Raw genomic sequence first — 18,264 nt, 5'->3', positions numbered from 1 at the left:
TAGGAATGATTGTGAGCTAATTATTTTAGTTATTTTAAGAAAACTATTAATAAATAATATTGATCTAAAATAAATGAAAAATACCATCTAATTTCATTGTAAGGGTATTTTAATCAATTAACATAAATTTAAAAAAGGAAAATTACAGATTTTAGAAAATTATTAATTCTTTTAACTTTAAAAATATAATTTTTTTTATAATATTTATATTAAGTCGGACATTCTAAAAGAATGTGTTCATGGTTATCTTGAAAAACAAACATTATATTCTGACAGAATAATATAAACATATATTATCAAGATAAATAATTTTTAATGAATACAAATTTTATATGACATGAATTTTAATTGTTTAGAATAAGTTTCATTCATTCTTAATAATACAATTATGAACATAAATTTCTCTTTAAAAAAACTATGAACATTGCTTTCTTTTTGGAAGATCAGTGACCATTCTTCATCTTCATCCCACACATTTTCATGCAGACGTAAGGACCTTGATTATCATGCCCCCTTCCATCTATCTCTATAACCTTGATGCCTTTCATCATAACATTCTTCAAGAATAACTATAACATGAAATGGATTTCTGTCAGAATGACTACTATGAGAATAACAAGATCTAGGCAAGAAAATTGATTCAATAATTTATGTGTATACTTCATCACCATCTCCGTCTCAATAGATCATTCAATCATCTTCTGTCGTTATAGCACCACAACAATGAAACTCAAATAACATGTTTGGATCAAACAAAATCATCCAAACTTGTTGTCCCGCTTTTGAACCGACCACTTCATCTCCATCTTCATCAAATGTATTTACTTAATTAGAACATGAACCTCCCACTTCTTGACTACTTGAAGTTGGAGCAATATCTTCGACTGTTTGCATTCATATCCCCTGAAAAACAACAACCCATACGTGTAGAAGTGTATTTGAATCAGAATCTCAGCTAAACAGATACATATTACTGTTATCAGATTCACATACAACCACGAGATACAACTAAAAATTGTCAACAAACATCATACAACTAGAAATTACCAAATTGCCTTGACAAAATTAAATATTCTTACAACAAAAAACAAACAACTAGAAATTACCAAATTGCCTTGACAAAATTAAATACTTCTTACAACAAAAAACAAAGTACTCGTCAAGAAAGTGGGTAGAGAAAGATCAAAACAGGTTTCACAACATGATTCTAAACAGATAAGGTAAATACATACATGCATTTGAATAAAAAAAATCAAATTATTTTAAATCTTTGGTCCATACGTGTATAAGTGTATTTGAATCAGAATCTCAGTTAACCAGATACATATTACTGTTATCAGATTCACATACAACCACGAGATACAACCAGAAATTGTCAACAAACATCATACAACTAGATATTACCAAATTGCCTTGACAAAATTAAATACTTCATACACAAAAAACGAAGTACTCGTCAAGAAAGTGGGTAGAGAAAGATCAAAATAGGTCTCACAACATGATTCTAAACAAATAAGGTAAACACATATGTGCATTTGAATCAAAAAAATCAAATTATTTTCAAGCTTTGGTGCATACAACAAACTAATAAGCATAAGAGGTTCATATCAGCAAAACATGTAGCTTTCGAATTGATTTTGCAAGAAAAAAGATTCAACAGAAGAGGTTGATTTCGAACAACATTTGCAATAAAAAACCTTAATGTTACCTGATGAACAAATCGGTCGTCACTACCCTGCTGCGCCGGAGTGGAAGACCGGTGGTGTGTCGCTGCTTGCTAGCATCAGTGAGTAGAAGTCGATGTTCATGTGATCGTCGACAAGGTTAAGAAAAGTGTCTTCGGGTGTAAGTCTCTGTATGCGACGATGACGATGAATATTGAAGAACCACAGAATAATTTTGAATTTTCGATTTTAGGAGTGTCGGTTGGAGGCCTGGAGACTGGAGGTGAGATTTTTACCTTCACCTTCAATCGATCGCCATATAAAGGGAAAAAGCACGAGTATGTTCTTTTTAAATATTGTGTTTTACCAGTTGAAGATGAATGGTCATGGCTGATGTTGTTCAGTGGTGATGGTGGCTCGGTGGTGGCTGATGTTGTTGGCCGGCGAAGGGCAAGCTCCAACCCTCTTATCTTCTTCAATCATAGGCAGGTAAGGTTAATAAAGATGAACGATGGGCGATTTAAAATTGATTTTCAATTTAATGGGTTATTAATTCATTTTAACAAGTACCATAAATAATTATAGCTAACATTACCTAATTTCGTTTTTGGAACTACACGATCATTCCTACTTCCATACAAAACTTAGTTAGAATAATTGAATATATATATATATATATATATATATATATATATATATATATATATATATATATATATATATATATATATAAAAAGTTAAGTTTAAATGTTTTTGATAACTATTGTGTGACTGAATGCACCAATAGGAATTAAGGAATAATTAAATAATTAAAAAAATTGAATAAGGGTAATTATGTAACTTTAGAATGATAATTAAAATAAAATCCCTTAATTAATGGAAATTACCATAAAAATCTCTTTGACCAACTACTTAACCCTAGCCCTAAATCTAACTCATCATCGTTTCTAATCCACGTCTTCTGCTTCTTCTTCTACAATCAATCATCAAGATTCAAAACTCATTATCAGGTCATTATCCTTCTCCAATCAATTATTAAGATTTTCTTTCTTTTCATAAACTCATTTTTTTCTTTAATCGATCAATCATCATCGGTGATGATGGTGGTGGAGGCAACTTGTCACAAGAATTGATGGAAAACGCGTGTAGCCTCTTCCTCGTCTCCTCCGCTACTTATAAAATGGTTCGATTATGTCTCACGGTTGGCTTCTTCTACTGCTCCGCTTCTTCACAAGACTAAACCATTGTAACTGAAGATGAAAAGGGCGTCGCCACCAAATAATTTCAATCCCAGGTACTTTTAATTTTTTTTAGGCTAGTAATTCAAATTGACATCTGATACTGGTGCACATAATCTCAAAAGTACTTAACTTTTGATTGTGAATTATGTTTTCCAGATTTCAAAACCCAATTTTGATTGCCAAAATTGGTAAGACTATCACTAATTTTTTTTGAAGAAACTGAAGAAGCACACCACGTGTTTGATAAAATGTCTCAATGAAAAAATAGTTAAAAATCATTAATGTTTTTACTTCAGTTTGTTCCTTATTCTTTTCAGAACTATATAACTCAATTTAGATTGGGTTGGATGCCATTTTCATAACAATAGGTTGATGCTAGTTCCTTATTCTGTCAGAATTTGTAGTTTAATACATTGAACATATCGAGAAGAAACACATGGAACCCGAAGAATGTTAGTTCCTTATTCTGTCAGAATAGGTTGATGCTAGTTCCTTATTTTGTTTGTTGGATATATTCTTGATAATACAAATTCTTAAATAATATTCTTGCAGAATAGTTTATTTTGTAAGAATATTATTTGTTGTATTCTGATAGAATTGTAGTTAATTATTTGTATGTTTAATGTGCAGGTTTTACAAGTGTATCACTACAAATTACTTGGCAATGAATTTCTGGTAGAAAAGGCTTCAAGAATGGCTTGAAGACCTGATGGGAAAGGGTTGAAGAATGAATTAAAGAATGATCACGCTTATTTTTTAAGAATGTTGTTATTTTTTAAGAATTATACTTGTTTATTCTTTCAGAATGTTTGTTATTATTCCATGAATCACAATCATACAATGTAATTTTTTGATATATTATTAGTTCAAGAATCGATTTTGTGTATTCTTTCAGAATGTATTTACTAGTTTATGTTTGACATTCTGCCATTCTGACAGAATAAAATCGAAAAATACATTCACTAGTTTATGGTTGACACTTTATCATTCTGACAGAATAAAATCGGATTTTTAAATTTAAATAATTTAAAATATTCAGATTTTTAAAAAATAAAGGAATTAATCATCCCTAAAAATCCGAAAATTTTCTTTTTTAATATAGGTTAATTGACTAAATGCCCTTATGCTGAAATTTGTGTGATTATATGGTACATGCTATCCTATTCTACTATCATAGACCCTCAAATCATGACATTTGATTATATTCCGTCCGATGGTCCAGATCTGTGCATTCTGGCACACAATAGTTAGTAAAAACAAAATAACATAACCCTATATATATATATATATATATATATATATATATATATATATATATATATATATATATATATATATATATATATATATATATATATATCCAAAATGAGTATGTAAGACCTTGACATCGAGGTATATCGCAGATATATTTGCAATGTCATATCATCATTTTGAAGTGCCATATAGGATTTGGTCTTTCACCAGCTTGCAAATTGCTTTCTCTCTCTTTTATAATTAAAAGGTTTTAATTAAATAATAAAACTATATATATATATATATATATATATATATATATATATATATATATATATATATATTCTAAATTTTGTATTATAAAAATATTTAATAAAGTAATTATTGATGTGGTAATATGAATTGTTTTTTAATAAATTAATTGTTTAGTTTAAAAAGTATCACTTTAATTATAAATAATTCTTTTCATGTTAATTTATTATTAAGTAATTGTTAAGTATTATTTTAAATAACGTTAAACGTGACTTGGTGGTAAAATCATGTAACATCCCAAAAATTTCAACAATTTAAACCTTTCATAAGCGACCTATTTATTAATGAAAGTGTTTACAAACTTTTATTTCCAAAATATTATTTAAAAGTAGAGTCTCTCAAGATCCAATCAATTATAAAACCAAGCATGTGTAAGGTCACACCTTCACCTTGCCACGGTCCACTGAAGTACCTGAAACCATAAACCAAAACTGTAAGCACGAAACTTAGTGAGTTCCCCCAGATATCAATGCACAAACAAATCACATATATTAATAATATCATATACTGGGTCTACAACTAAAAGGCTGGATTACCCCTCTAGCTTGCCTATTACGCCTACAGGTCATATCTGGCTTGCCATTGAGCCCACTACATAAGTTTGGCTTGCCCTCAGGCCCACAACTTATGTATGGCTTGCTCCTTGATCCAATCAGTCACCAGACTATAATACCAATGTTCTACCCTTAGTACAAGTCTGGCATACCAACCGGTCCTCTGCTTGTATTTGGAATGCTACTGAGCCCTTAGTATGAGTCTGGCATGTCCTACCCGACCCTTAGTTTATATCTGTAATGCTACCGAACCTTCATTATGAGTCTGGATTGCCCTACCCGGCCCTCGGCTCATATCTGGAATGCTCCAAGGTAAGTTGGCTACAACACAAAGCAATACAACCTCAACCCAACCCAATATCTAAACATATACATGTAATCATGCAGACAGAATCACAGGTAGTCCTATAGATCTACCAGACTAGCATAATCATGCATATCTATTCCCTACTCAACATATCAGTGAATAGCAGGATATCAAACCAATGGGTCGGCGTTGGTGCCTTCGACTCGTAAGTACAGTGAGGAAGACTCACCTCTCGATCTGATCCATATCTGATGAGGTCCCGACTCCAAATCTCAAGTCCAACCGACACCTATCCATCCAAGTGACCAATCACAATCAAAATCCAAAAAATTCCCAAAATACCCTTAGGTCCAAACTCAGTCAAATGGTCAAAAAGGTCAAGAAAAGTCAACTCGGTTGACTGAAATGTCGTGATCCCCTTGTACCACGTCATGGTGTCGAATACGACAAAACAGTAACGAATTTCCCTACCACCACATCGTGGTAACAAGGTTTTGAGCATCTTAATGCATTCAACCACTTTCTTCGATTCTGAAGGGTCTCCAACTCAGATCTGGTCCAAAATGGGGTCTAGATGGATAAAGTTTCCAAGTTTATCCAATAGAACCCTAAAAATGCATAGATCTCAACTTTAAGATCAAAAACATTTCGTGACTTTTTTTTACTAATCATCCAATCCACAAGGTTACTTGACCAAAAGCTTCAAAAGAGTTTCTAACACATAACACACCATAAAAATCGGTGTTTTTCAGACATGCATGTCCAATGCATGTCTTAGACTCTTATTATGTCAAAATAGGGAAAAAGGCCAAGATTCCATGCATGACCTCAAAACTTAATTCTATACTAGATCCAAAGAGCTAAATGCTCCAAATGGCCTGTAGACTCATAAAGTTGCAAGCTTTATGAAGTCCAGCCACCCAAGGCAACAAGACATAGAGAAAAGGGCCAAAATACATAGATCTATCCATTAACTCATTAAGATGAAGACTTTATACATCCTTGAGATGCTAGAGGAAGGTAAACTCCTAGATCTTATTTTCCTTGGAATCCCAATGAGATCTTCCACTACCTTCTTCCTTCACAAGTACCAAATACCTACACTTTAAGGCTAAAAACTCACACAATGGTGTAACGACCGAAAAATACAACCAATTTTAAATTTTTCAACAAACAGCTTGATTCCATTAAATCTTTACAAAAAGGTTTTCAATACAAAACATTTAACGTATTCCCAGAATCACATTACTACAAAATCATGAGGAGCGGTACGATCACGCCTTCGCCTTGCCACGGTCTCCTGAAGAACCTGAAAAACATAAAACCACAATTGTAAGCCCGAAAGCTTAGTGAGATATCCCCAATATACCAACCACATACACCATACACGCATAACATGCCACAACATATCTAATCACAGAACAGCCATGCACTTCGGGTCTACTGTGTGACTGGTCCGCCGCACCGGCCTACCGTCCACCTGGTCCACCCTCTGAGTCTAGCCATAAACCTCGAGTCTACAGTGTGATTAGTCCGCCCGCACCGGGCCTTCAATCCACCTGGTCCACTCTCTGAGTCTACAGTATGACTGGTCCGCCCACACCGGGCCTTCAGTCTGCCTGGTCCACTCTCCGAGCCTCAGCACGTCTGGTCCGCCCTCTTAGGGCCTACAACCTATCCGGACCGCTCGCTGGGCCTTCGGAACAACCGTTCTGCCCTGGGTATCTTGGCCTACAGCACAAAACAGGACCCGCCTCAACCAAAATCCAGTCCAAACAACCATGTGCACATATACATACAATCATATAACAATTCACATTCAACAAGCAGATCAAACAGATCACATAACATATCATCATCCTAACCAGGATACCGACCTAACAGGTCAGTAGCTAGGGATGAGAAATTGGCCCGAAAACCCGAACCGAACCGAAAACCGAACCGAACCGAACCGAATTAGACCCGAATAAGCAATTCGATTCGGTTTTCGGGTATCTATATAAGGCTTATTCGGTTTTCGGGTTATTCGGTTCGGGTTACCCGAATAAGGGCTTATTCGGTCCAAAAGGACCGAACCGAATAAGAAAAGTCACATTTTTTTTTCCACTTGCACGATTGCTTATTCGGTCTTGTGTTCTATTGATCGTTACCCAAAATACCCAAGTAATGTGTAATGTTTAACTTATATACTTATAGATAGATTTTTGGGTGTTTTAGATATTAGTGTTTAATATCTTGCTTAATAACTATATCTTAAGAATGTGGTGGTTGGATTTTACATTTTATATATCAATAATAGTTAATCTGTGTTATTTATGTTTATCATAAGCTAAAAAAGTCATACAAAATACACTATTTATAATCACATTGTAAATGTTATTTGGGTTATTCGGCTCCTTAATCATCTTGTACATGTTATTTGGGTTATTCGGGCCGGAACCGAACCGAATCGAATAATACCCGAACCAAACCGAACCTGTATTGCTTATTTGGTTCGGTTTTCGGTTCATATAATTACCTTTATTCGGTTTTCGGTTTATTCGGGTTCGGGTCGGCTCGGTTCGGTTCCGACCCGAATAACATCCCTATCACTAGCATAGCATCTCCCTATCTCTCAAGATACCGATCTCACTCAGGTCTCTAACATATACCATCCTAGCTCTCAGGATGCAAACATATCACAGCAACAACATAACAACAACTACCCAGATCTCAATCCGATAAGGGCCGGCCTTGGTGCCTTAGACCCTGTTGATATAGTGAGGATAACTCACCTCGAAACTGCCGGCTGAAAGGATAAGATCCCGCTGCTCCAAGCTCCGACACGAACTCCTCCACTGAACACCAACACACTCAACTCAATAAATACCCTTAATTACCAAAATACCCCTGAAAGACAACTGGTCAACCTTTGGACAAGGTCAAAGTCAACCCCTGACTGACTCTACTCGCCGAGTCAACCCGATGACTCGCCGAGTCCCCATACTCAGAACTTCCCTCAATCCGCGACCTAACTCGCCGAGACACCCCGAGACTCGTCGGGTCCAACAACTCTGAGTCCACTCGCCCACAACTCACCGAGTCATCCCTTGACTCGCCGATTCTCGACTCAACCAGAAAAATATTGGGACTTCTTCGACAAGACTTGCCGAGTCCAAGAACAGACTCGCCGAGTCTAAGGCTATCTTCAACCTACTCGCCGAGTTGTTCATACAACTCGCCGAGTTCCAGGCCATCTTCATCCAACTCGCCGAGTTGTTCTTCCAACTCGTCGAGTTCCAGCTCATCTTCAAGCAACTCGTCGAGTCCACCCATGTGACTCGCCGAGTACCACCGGTCTGAATCCATACAGAAGCATTCCAGGCCATGCAATTGATCCAAAACATAGATCTAGCCTCCTACAACCCATCCATCACGTAAAGTGGCAAACTTTACGTGAATCCAAGGAGATCTATGCATTTTGCACATTAGGGCTAAGGTTTGGGACATGATAGCTTCACCCAACACTCAACACAGGGACTTTATGCACATTAGGACCATCACCACTCCAGATCTGAGGTAGTAACCTCAGATCTAACTTCCAAACTCCGAAACATACCAAGATAAGCTCCCCACAAACCCCAAAATGATGAATCCATAAGAGTAACAGCCCAAGGACGAGATATTACCTCAAAAGAACGCCCGAACTGCAATGGAACTCGAATCCAAGCAAAGCCCCTTGCTCCAAGCCTCTTCTTCTTCAAGATTTCCTTAACAATTGCTTCTCCAAACTCCCAAATGCAACTTGATCCACTCTCATACGAAGGTTAGGGTTTATGGACTTGAGGATGAGTAAAGAGGCTGGGGGAATGGATGTTATGTTCTTTATATAGGGCTCAACCCCGAGAATTAGGGTTTTCTCCACTCAGCGCCTACTCGCCGAGTCGGCTACTTAACACACGACCAAGTCGCGACTCTACTCGTCGAGTCCACCCATGGACTCGCCGAGTCGCTCTTTCCCAATTTACTCTTTTAGCCCTTCAACTCTACTCTTGATATTTCGGGATGTTACAATTCCCCCCCCCCCCCCCACTTAAATTAGGATTCGTCCTCGAAGCCTACGGCAACACAACTCTTAGAAATACCCTTGACATGCACCACCTGGCATTAATCCAACCAGGGTTCTCAAAACACAACCATACAACCAGAAACTCGTTTTCTCCTTCCTTACGGTGTCCTGACCACCGTCTCGAGCCGGACACCGGCTGTACCCTCTGATAATCACACTCAACAACCGAGAATTACCCATGATGGATCACTGCTCCAAATCTCAACAATCACTCGACCCATATGGGCTAGAAAACCATGAACCATCGGATCCCCGATCCACATCCCACTCTATCCATTCCATGATGACGGAAAGACCCATTCTTCAATCTCAGAGCAACTCCCACGAGTTCTCCTCTTGCAATCACATTCACATGCTGAACTAGCTGTAGCACCCTCAGGTTCGGAAAACCCGATACACTGATGATATCCTCAAACGTCCCCCAGGATGAACCACTAATACATACCCAATACCCTGATCAGAATCACACTGAGAGCCCAAGACTCTCTCCCTGCATCCCTTCCGAGCCTCTTGGCTCTACACCTGCGAAATTCCCTCCGCGACCTCAGCAGACATCCCAAACCGGATGAGCTTCTATTCCGCTGCCGCAAACACGCTGCTCAATAACCATACTCGCATTACTCTAATCATAACTCTGCTCTGACGCTTTCACTTCCGTGAACTTGCACTCCCTCTCAGAGTTACACACCTCTCTCTTTTCCTTTACCAAGGAATCCACTTGGCCACATTGTCACTCCGACAAGTGCCACGGTGCTCGCCCAACGCTACACCACCCTTTTATAGCGTATCCGCTATCCATCCAACACACATACTCTAACTCTCATCGCAGGAACTCTCAAGCCCATGCACAAACTCCACTAATCAAGATCACTACTCAGGGCCAGACCTTCTAAGGCTATCACACCGCACCATACACAATCCATATCCTCGAACCGATCCAACAATACCTGCAGAGTCTTCAGCATGACTGGACCACCTCACCAGGCCTTCAGCCAATCTGGACCACTCTCAGAACCTTCAGCCAATCTGGACCGCTCTCAGTGCCTTCAGTTTGGCTGGACCGTTCTCCGAGCCTTCGGCCTGATTGGTACGCCTACCGGCCTTCAGTCTATCCGGACCGCTCAACTAGCATTCATCATTCCGAGTCATCTCTCCGGGAAATCCTCCCATGCATATTGTTCTAGCCCCTAGGGGCTCCGAACTCTATCTCCATCACACACAATCGATCCCGGCCTGATCCCATGCCCTCCACAATCAAATGCCCTAGGTCTGTATCCCACCCCGCATGCCCGACACTTACTCATACCAGCCTACACTCTGGGCTGACAGAACACTGCTAAATCCCAAACAGCTAAGCACCCTCAAATGCTCATCGATCTTCCGGAGAATTTTCCAATTCTCCCAAACAGCAAGCAAACCCATCTCGGAATGCAGATAATACAATATCTCTCGCAATCCGATCCATACGGAACCCTTCCGACCCTAACTTACCTAGCTGATTCCACCAGGGCATCAGGACTCCTGACCATTCTCTGTTGTCGAACCCTTCATTCAAAAGCAAGGCAGATCCAACCACGAGCCTCGACTAGATAACCACTGTGGAGAGGCACACAACGCCAACATATTAGACAACTTTTTGAATAATACTGAATATCTAGAGAGAGATCCACAAATCTGGGGACTCTTAAGGCTATAAACAATGAATCAACTTTATCAATATGCTTCCCGAGTCCGAAAACCCATCATATCTAAATTTCAGAACCCATAATCCAAGACTGACATTTATCCATTCAATGAATCCACCACTTGCCTTTGAGTATGATTATTACCAGCATGCAGAAAAGGATTCAAACACATCAATTGTGAATTTCTACTAATTCCAAATCCAATAAATATACCAAAAGCCTTTAATAAACCCTTGATTCCTTGACACGCCATTACCAACCACTACCCCTTCGAGGAAAAATAAGAATTCCAAGAATCCTCACATTTACCTCCAACCCTTAACAATTACAGCATAACCTCATGTGGAAAGACACCCGAGACATAATGAAGAACTTTTTTATTTGAGACTTCATAACCGGTTCCCAATCTCGATGATCAACCCCTAAAACAACTTGAGAACAAATGAGAGTTATAATGGAAAATTCCGAAGAGATTTTCTGATACACGACTGATACTCCCAACAACCTTTAACTGTTCACTTTATCCAACCAGATAGTTTATGAGTCTCCCGACTTCCATCAATGCACCAACACTGAAAGTACCCCAAGCAAAAGAAATGATTCAATCATGATCACTGAGCCTACAACCTACATATTGAATACTCCCGATATTACCTCGGTATTGTTGACATTACCTCATTCGTCTGACAAGGACCTAATCAACGTCCCTCTCAATGCTAACCACATAACAAAGCCATGAATATACCATGCCCAATTCCTTTCACAGAACTAAATGCTACCAATTCAGAGCCCGACGAAATCATGGTTGCATACGACCCGAGAATAGGATAACGGTTTCACCCTTGATCCAATTCTAAGGCTATCACCCAAAAGAACCATGCGTATAATTCAAACCAATCCCCAATGCTACCTTGTCCATCCCACATACAAATACTGAATTACCACAATGCACATCCATAGGGAACCCATATCCTCATCAAAAAAGAGAAGAAATACCAGAATTATATCAAAACGACAAACCTCAATCATTAACATAATACACCCTCAAGATTGGTCAAAACAAGATCCCATACTTGATTGAGACTGAACAGATTCCACAAATATGCAACTAGCTCGAGAAGACTTCCAAGGGTCTTGAATGCTACCAAAACCTGAGCCTGCTATGAAACCAAAATTCCACACCACCATTGAGGGTAAACATACCCAAAGACCAAAGGAACATAAAACATACTAGACTTGATGATAGGTTGACATCCATAGAACTTCAACTGCCACAACTCGAAACTTTTGGAGAACCTTTGTTGAATGAAAAAAGATGCGACCAATAATCGAGGACTCGTTGACATTAGACCTCAAGAACCAAAACATGCGCGGAGTTGAACGTACACAACAATGGAACTGATTCCCTAATTGAACTCTAACCCAAGATAGACTATAAATTGAAATCCATACAACGAACTGACCAACCCTCAACAACCGATATATAACCGAGTGATACTAGCGGCTTCTTATCTATTCATTGGCACCCCCAAAAAGGAACCAATAGCTGCAACGAGATCCTTGACCAACCATTTCATCCTGAGTGACAACTCATGTGCCTCCTAAACACATGCATATAATCACCACCTACTATATACCCCTTCCTCGACCAAACCCTGAACCGAGATCCCACATACTCACACAACAGATCCCTAAAAACCGTTCTCTCAATACCATGAACCCGAGTAGATCAATGATCATCCAAGAAGAATAGCCAATTCTCCTGTAACATCCCCCTATGGCACGTATCACAATATTGTCTGCTTTGGGTCACTCGGCACGAGGACTTCCCAAGGGGTCATCCATCCTGGTACTACTCCCGCCCGAGCACGTTTAACTGCAGAGTTCTTATGGGATCTGCTGCCCTCACGGCTTTAAAACGAGTTGTGATACGGAAGGTATCCACACCCCTTATAAGGAATGTTTAGTTCTCCTTCCCAGCCAATGTGGGATCAGATCTAACCCACTTTCACCCCCCATTATAGGGTTCGACGTCCCCGTCGAACACATCGACCCGTGCCCTGGCTCTGATACCATTTCTAACATCCCCCTCTGGCACGTATCACAATATTGTCCACTTTGGGCCACTTAGTACGAGGACTTCCCAGGGGGTCACCCATCCTGGTACTACTCCCGCCCGAGCACGCTTAACTGCAGAGTTCTTATGGGATCTGTTGCCCTCACAGCTTTAAAACGCGTTGTCATAGGGAAGGTATCCACACCCCTTATAAGGAATGCTTAGTTCTCCTTCCCAGCCGATGTGGGATCAGATCTAACCCACTTATTTGTAGTACCTGATTTCTGGTACGTAAATCTTAATTGAGTATTCTCTTTCTTTTTGCCTTAGACTCGGCAAGTCATAGGTCAGACTCGCCGAGTAAGGACGGGACCCGGGACATGTTTAAGTTGGCGACTCGGCGAGTCCATATTCTGGACTCGGCGAGTCACCGTTGTTGGATGAAACCCTAAGTTTCAGGGGTTGCACCCTATTTAAACGACGTTTTGTGCCTCATATCCGCCCCCATTGCGTCCAGAACATTCCCTCTTGGAGCTCTAACCCCTCTTTTGGTATTTTGGGTGATTTTGATGCTTTTCTTTAAAATCTTGGAGAGAAGGTGGAGGTAGATCAAGAGAAGAGGAAGAAGATCCAGAATCCTTGTGCCATTTTAGGACTTCTTGAGGTATTGGACTCGAAACCCTCTCTATCCCTTCATTATTGTCTTGTTGAGAGCTTGTGATAGCCATTTCAAGGCTTCTTCTAGTCTTGACCCTTGTGTAGTGAGCTTATAGTGTTGAGGGACTTTGGATCTAGGCATGTTTGGGCTCTAAGGGCTCGGATCTGTAGCCTTTATGGACCCTCATTGCTTGAAGACCTTGGATCTACCATTTTAAGTACATTGTGAGCCCTAAAATCCGTATTGGTGAATATCTACACGTAAAGTTGGAAACTTTACGTGTGATTCGTGTTCTAGGAGTCCAGATCTGTGAATGGCATGGACTGGAATCGAGCAGATCTGTGTATTTAGTGGGTGCATGGCAACGACTCAGCGAGTCTGCTCGCGAGTCTCCGAGTCTGTCCCCTTTTCGTAGTGTCGAGTGTGCAGTGAGTCACGGGGTGTGACTCAGTGAGTTGGAAGCTGAACTCATCTATGGAGGAACTCGGCGAGTCGATGCCCTGACTCGGCAAGTTCAAGGCAAACTCCTTAGATCAAGAACAGACTCGACGAGCTGTTCATACAACCCGGCGAGTCTTAGCATATGTGTTTATCAGATGAAGATGAACTCGGCGAGTTGTTCATATAACTCGGCGAGTAGGATGAAGGACTTGAATATCAGTTTAGAAGAAGAACTCGTCGAGTCATAGCCTAACTCGACGAGTAGAAATGGGACTCAGGACAATCGTCTGGATAGGGACTCGGCGAGTTGGAGAGCCAACTCGGCGAGTCGGGTCAACTGAAAGTTGACTCTGACTTTGACTTAGGGCTTGACCAGGGGGTAAAATGGTCATTTTACCCAAAGGTCAGTTAGCAGTGTTTGGTTGAGTATGTTGTGGGAATTGCAGCCGGAGGATTACCATAGCAGCAGCAACATCAGTCAATCAGTTTCCGATCAGTTCAGCAACTACTTTGAGGTGAGTTACCTTCCAGTAGCGGTGGGTTTGCGGCCACAATGCCGGCCCACCAGTAGGAGTTGTATGTAGATGATTGTCTCTGTGATATTCATCTAAGGGTTTACTACTACCTGTGTTGCATTTATGTGCTAGTGACAGTAGGGGGAGATAGTCCCCAAGATATCCGGTCGGTAGGGCCGAAGGGGTAGTCATATCCAGTCATGTTAGATAGATTCTGATATTGTGTTACATGTTATGTGGTAGTGGTAGAGGGGAGACATGGTTTCCTCAGTATCCGGTCGAGAGGGCCGAAGGGGAGGCCAGCACCCATATATGCTAGGCAGTATCCGACCGAGAGGGCCGAAGGGGAGGCCAGCACCCAGATATGCAAGGCAGTATCCGGTCGAGAGGACCGAAGGGGTAGGTTGGGCACCCAGATATGCCTGACAGTTTACGTTTGTTATGTGATTATGTGGTATGTGGTACAGTGGGGGAACTCACTAAGCTTTGTGCTTACGTTTTACAGTTTTGGTTTCAGGTACCTCTTCATCGAAGGGGAAGGAGCTGGCGCGGTAGCGGCACATCATGCACACACTCTGGTTTCCGCATTTACGAGATTTTCTGGGATTTATACTCTGATATTTTGATGGGTTGTATGATTTGACTTTTAAACTTGGTCTGCGTTGTATTATGGTTTGATCCAACAATGTTTTTAACTGATGATGTTTTCTAAAGTAATGTTTTTAAAACGAAATTTTTGGACGTGAAAATCGGGTCGTTACATCTCCCCTACTTAGGGTTCGAACTACCACCCATTAGTATTGAAACCAAACATAACTCAACCAGGTACAACCATCCATGACCCTGGAATGTATAATACATGCATGATGATTTTCTAGATAAGGATCAAACAATTTCCAAGAGAATCCTGAATTTCAGCTGAATACCTCTGAAAATTTTCAATCATTACTACTTAACATCAAGTAATTCTTGCAACTGCATAAGCAAAACACCAACTTACTATCCAAAATATACATTCTTCTCCTGTTATCCTGACCGTCAATCCGGTACCTAACCTGCTTATATGTAACATCTTGTTATTTTCAATATTGTAAAAGTCAACTCAAGTCAACTCCGTCAAATAAAAGTCAAACTTGAGTCAACTAAAGTCCAACTTATTTGGATTTTCTTATTAAGTTTGGTTTGATAACCTTCATTTCTTAAAAGCTTTTTATTTGAAGTATTGCTTAAATTAGAAGTGTAGTGCTAATCCGAGAAGTCTCGCATGTGCAGTAAGCCTTCAGACCGTAAACGGCTTCCGAGCCGCAAACCCTCGTTACTTCTTCTTCTTCTTTCTTTTATTCTCTTCGGACCACAAATGAAGGGAGCTGTAAACAAAGGGAGCCTCAAACCGAAGAGGGCTACAAACTGTTTGCAGCCGTGAACTCCTCGCAGCCGTGAACTCCCCTTGCAGTTGCAAACCGAGGATCTTATCTCCTCAGGAAACGTTTACAGCCACAATCTCTTATGTATATATACATGTTTGACTGATTTTTCCCTTCATTCTACACTTCTCAGCCGAAAACTCAAGATTCTCTCTCAAGTATCATCAACCGAAAAATCCTCCTCTCTCCTCAAGAACATGAGAAACTTCTTCCTTTCTTGAATTTCATGTGAAATTCTCTTGAATTCAACTTAGAATCTTGAAAGCATCATACCTTGATCTTGTAATCAACTTACAAACACTTCCAATCTCCATAATTTGGGCCGAAAACCCTTGAATCTTCTTTGTTTCACCGAGAACACATACTTGAAGGTGGCATAAAACCCAAGAACTTCAACCTCTTCTGGCCGTAAACTCTAATCAGCTTTCCATCTTGATTTTAACACTCTTATTTGTAAGTTAAACTTACAAATTAGTCCATTTCCTTATCATATTTGTAATTACATTCACTAAAAGTGTACATATATATTGCATGAAATGCTTATAAGATTCATTTTGCCTCGGGATCTAACTTGTGGAAAAACATCCTAAATCGAACCTTCAATTGAATCACTCACAAACGGTGAGTTAATACCCCTACATTTTTATGATTTTTAACTGTTTTAGGGGGGGGGGGGGGATACAAGTGAAACACAATAAAAATTGTGTTAATATATAAAATGTTTTTAATGTTTTTAGTGCTTTTAAATTGTTATAATTATCAAAATTACATATTTATATCTATGTAAATTATATAATTTGGATTCAGAAGATTTAGAATATGTAATTTGACCCCATTCTTGTTCCTTGTTTGGTTGTGGGCTTGGGGTAAAGTTATTTAATCGAAGGTCTAATTAATCACAATTATATAAATATTACATTTATATAAATATAAAATGGTTTTCAAACTGTTTTAGTACAAATAGTGAACTTCATGTAACAACAGTATTACAGATTCTTACAAAAGTTAACAAAGGTTTTCATTTCAGTAAAACAAACAGTTAAACTATAATAGGTATAGTTTAGAGAACTTATTCATTAGTTTCAAGGTTCAGAATACATAACAGAAAACAAACAGAATACATAACGGAAAACAAGCAGAGAACATTTTTTAGAAAACAAATAGAATACTTTACTAAAAACAAACATATAAACTATATTCTATACAGTTTGTGAAATTTACTTACAAAGTATTTATTACAAAGTAACTTTTCAATATTCTACGCATAATCATCAATATAGCATTTGTGAGACAACCTTCATGTACTTTTCTAAGTACCCAACAAGTCCTGAAATTATTACCAGAGTCTCTTGAAAGGAGAGTGTGACACTTGTATATAGATCTATATGGGACTGAAAATCTCACACCTGAACTACTAGCTAGAGTTAGGTAGGCATGCCTGGGGTGACAAATGTCCTGCCAATTACGACGTCTGAAGGACGTCGTGTTCAGGCGATCATAGGTCATCTAGTATGGTTATAATAACTCACAATTTGGTATTGAACAAAATGATTAGTGTATGAATAAGTAAACTTCACATAGTTTTATTTAATTATAAAACTATAACACAATATTTTACAGGTACAATTATACTAGCCAGATACAAATACATGAGTTGCATACTAGTACAAGAATAGAATACTATTTCAGTATAGAGAAAACATACTCTTCATGGTTGTATGAGAACTAAACCACATTTTACTACTTCAGAGTATAATAACTTTCACACATTTTGCTTACAAATTACTACAACAGAAAATATAGGATTTTCTGGGAAATACATGTTTACAATATCAAGGAACACGAAAACAGATTTCAATTACAAACATACTAATGAACTCACCAACTTAATTGTTGACATTTCCTTTCAAAACTACTTTGTATTCTCAAGGAAACGGTAAGACAAGTACATACACAACTTTTGGGAAGACAGAGATCTATAAACTCATGTCTTTTAAACTTGTATTTTGGTGTCATTTACACTATGTTTTGAACACTTATGTAAAACTTATAACTTTGTAAATACA

The 18,264-nt window shown here is 38.9% G+C and overlaps 1 long non-coding RNA gene across 1 annotated transcript; it reads right to left on the bottom strand.

The window, feature by feature from the left end:
- Positions 1–291: 291 nt before the first annotated feature.
- LOC145101782 (uncharacterized) lies at positions 292–2,186 on the bottom strand. The gene is made up of 3 exons (XR_013705814.1): positions 1,709–2,186; positions 661–903; positions 292–569 (listed from the first exon to the last, which is right to left on the bottom strand). It is a non-coding gene; the product is annotated as an uncharacterized LOC145101782 (long non-coding RNA).
- Positions 2,187–18,264: the final 16,078 nt, after the last annotated feature.

The sequence above is a fragment of the Lactuca serriola genome, chromosome 4 (genome assembly GCF_051521515.1).
Source record: "Lactuca serriola cultivar US96UC23 chromosome 4, Lser_US96UC23_V15, whole genome shotgun sequence".
In the NCBI taxonomy this organism is placed as follows: Eukaryota; Viridiplantae; Streptophyta; class Magnoliopsida; order Asterales; family Asteraceae; genus Lactuca; species Lactuca serriola.
Note: the sequence above shows the minus strand (reverse complement) of the source record. Positions and strands in the feature narration are given on the sequence as shown.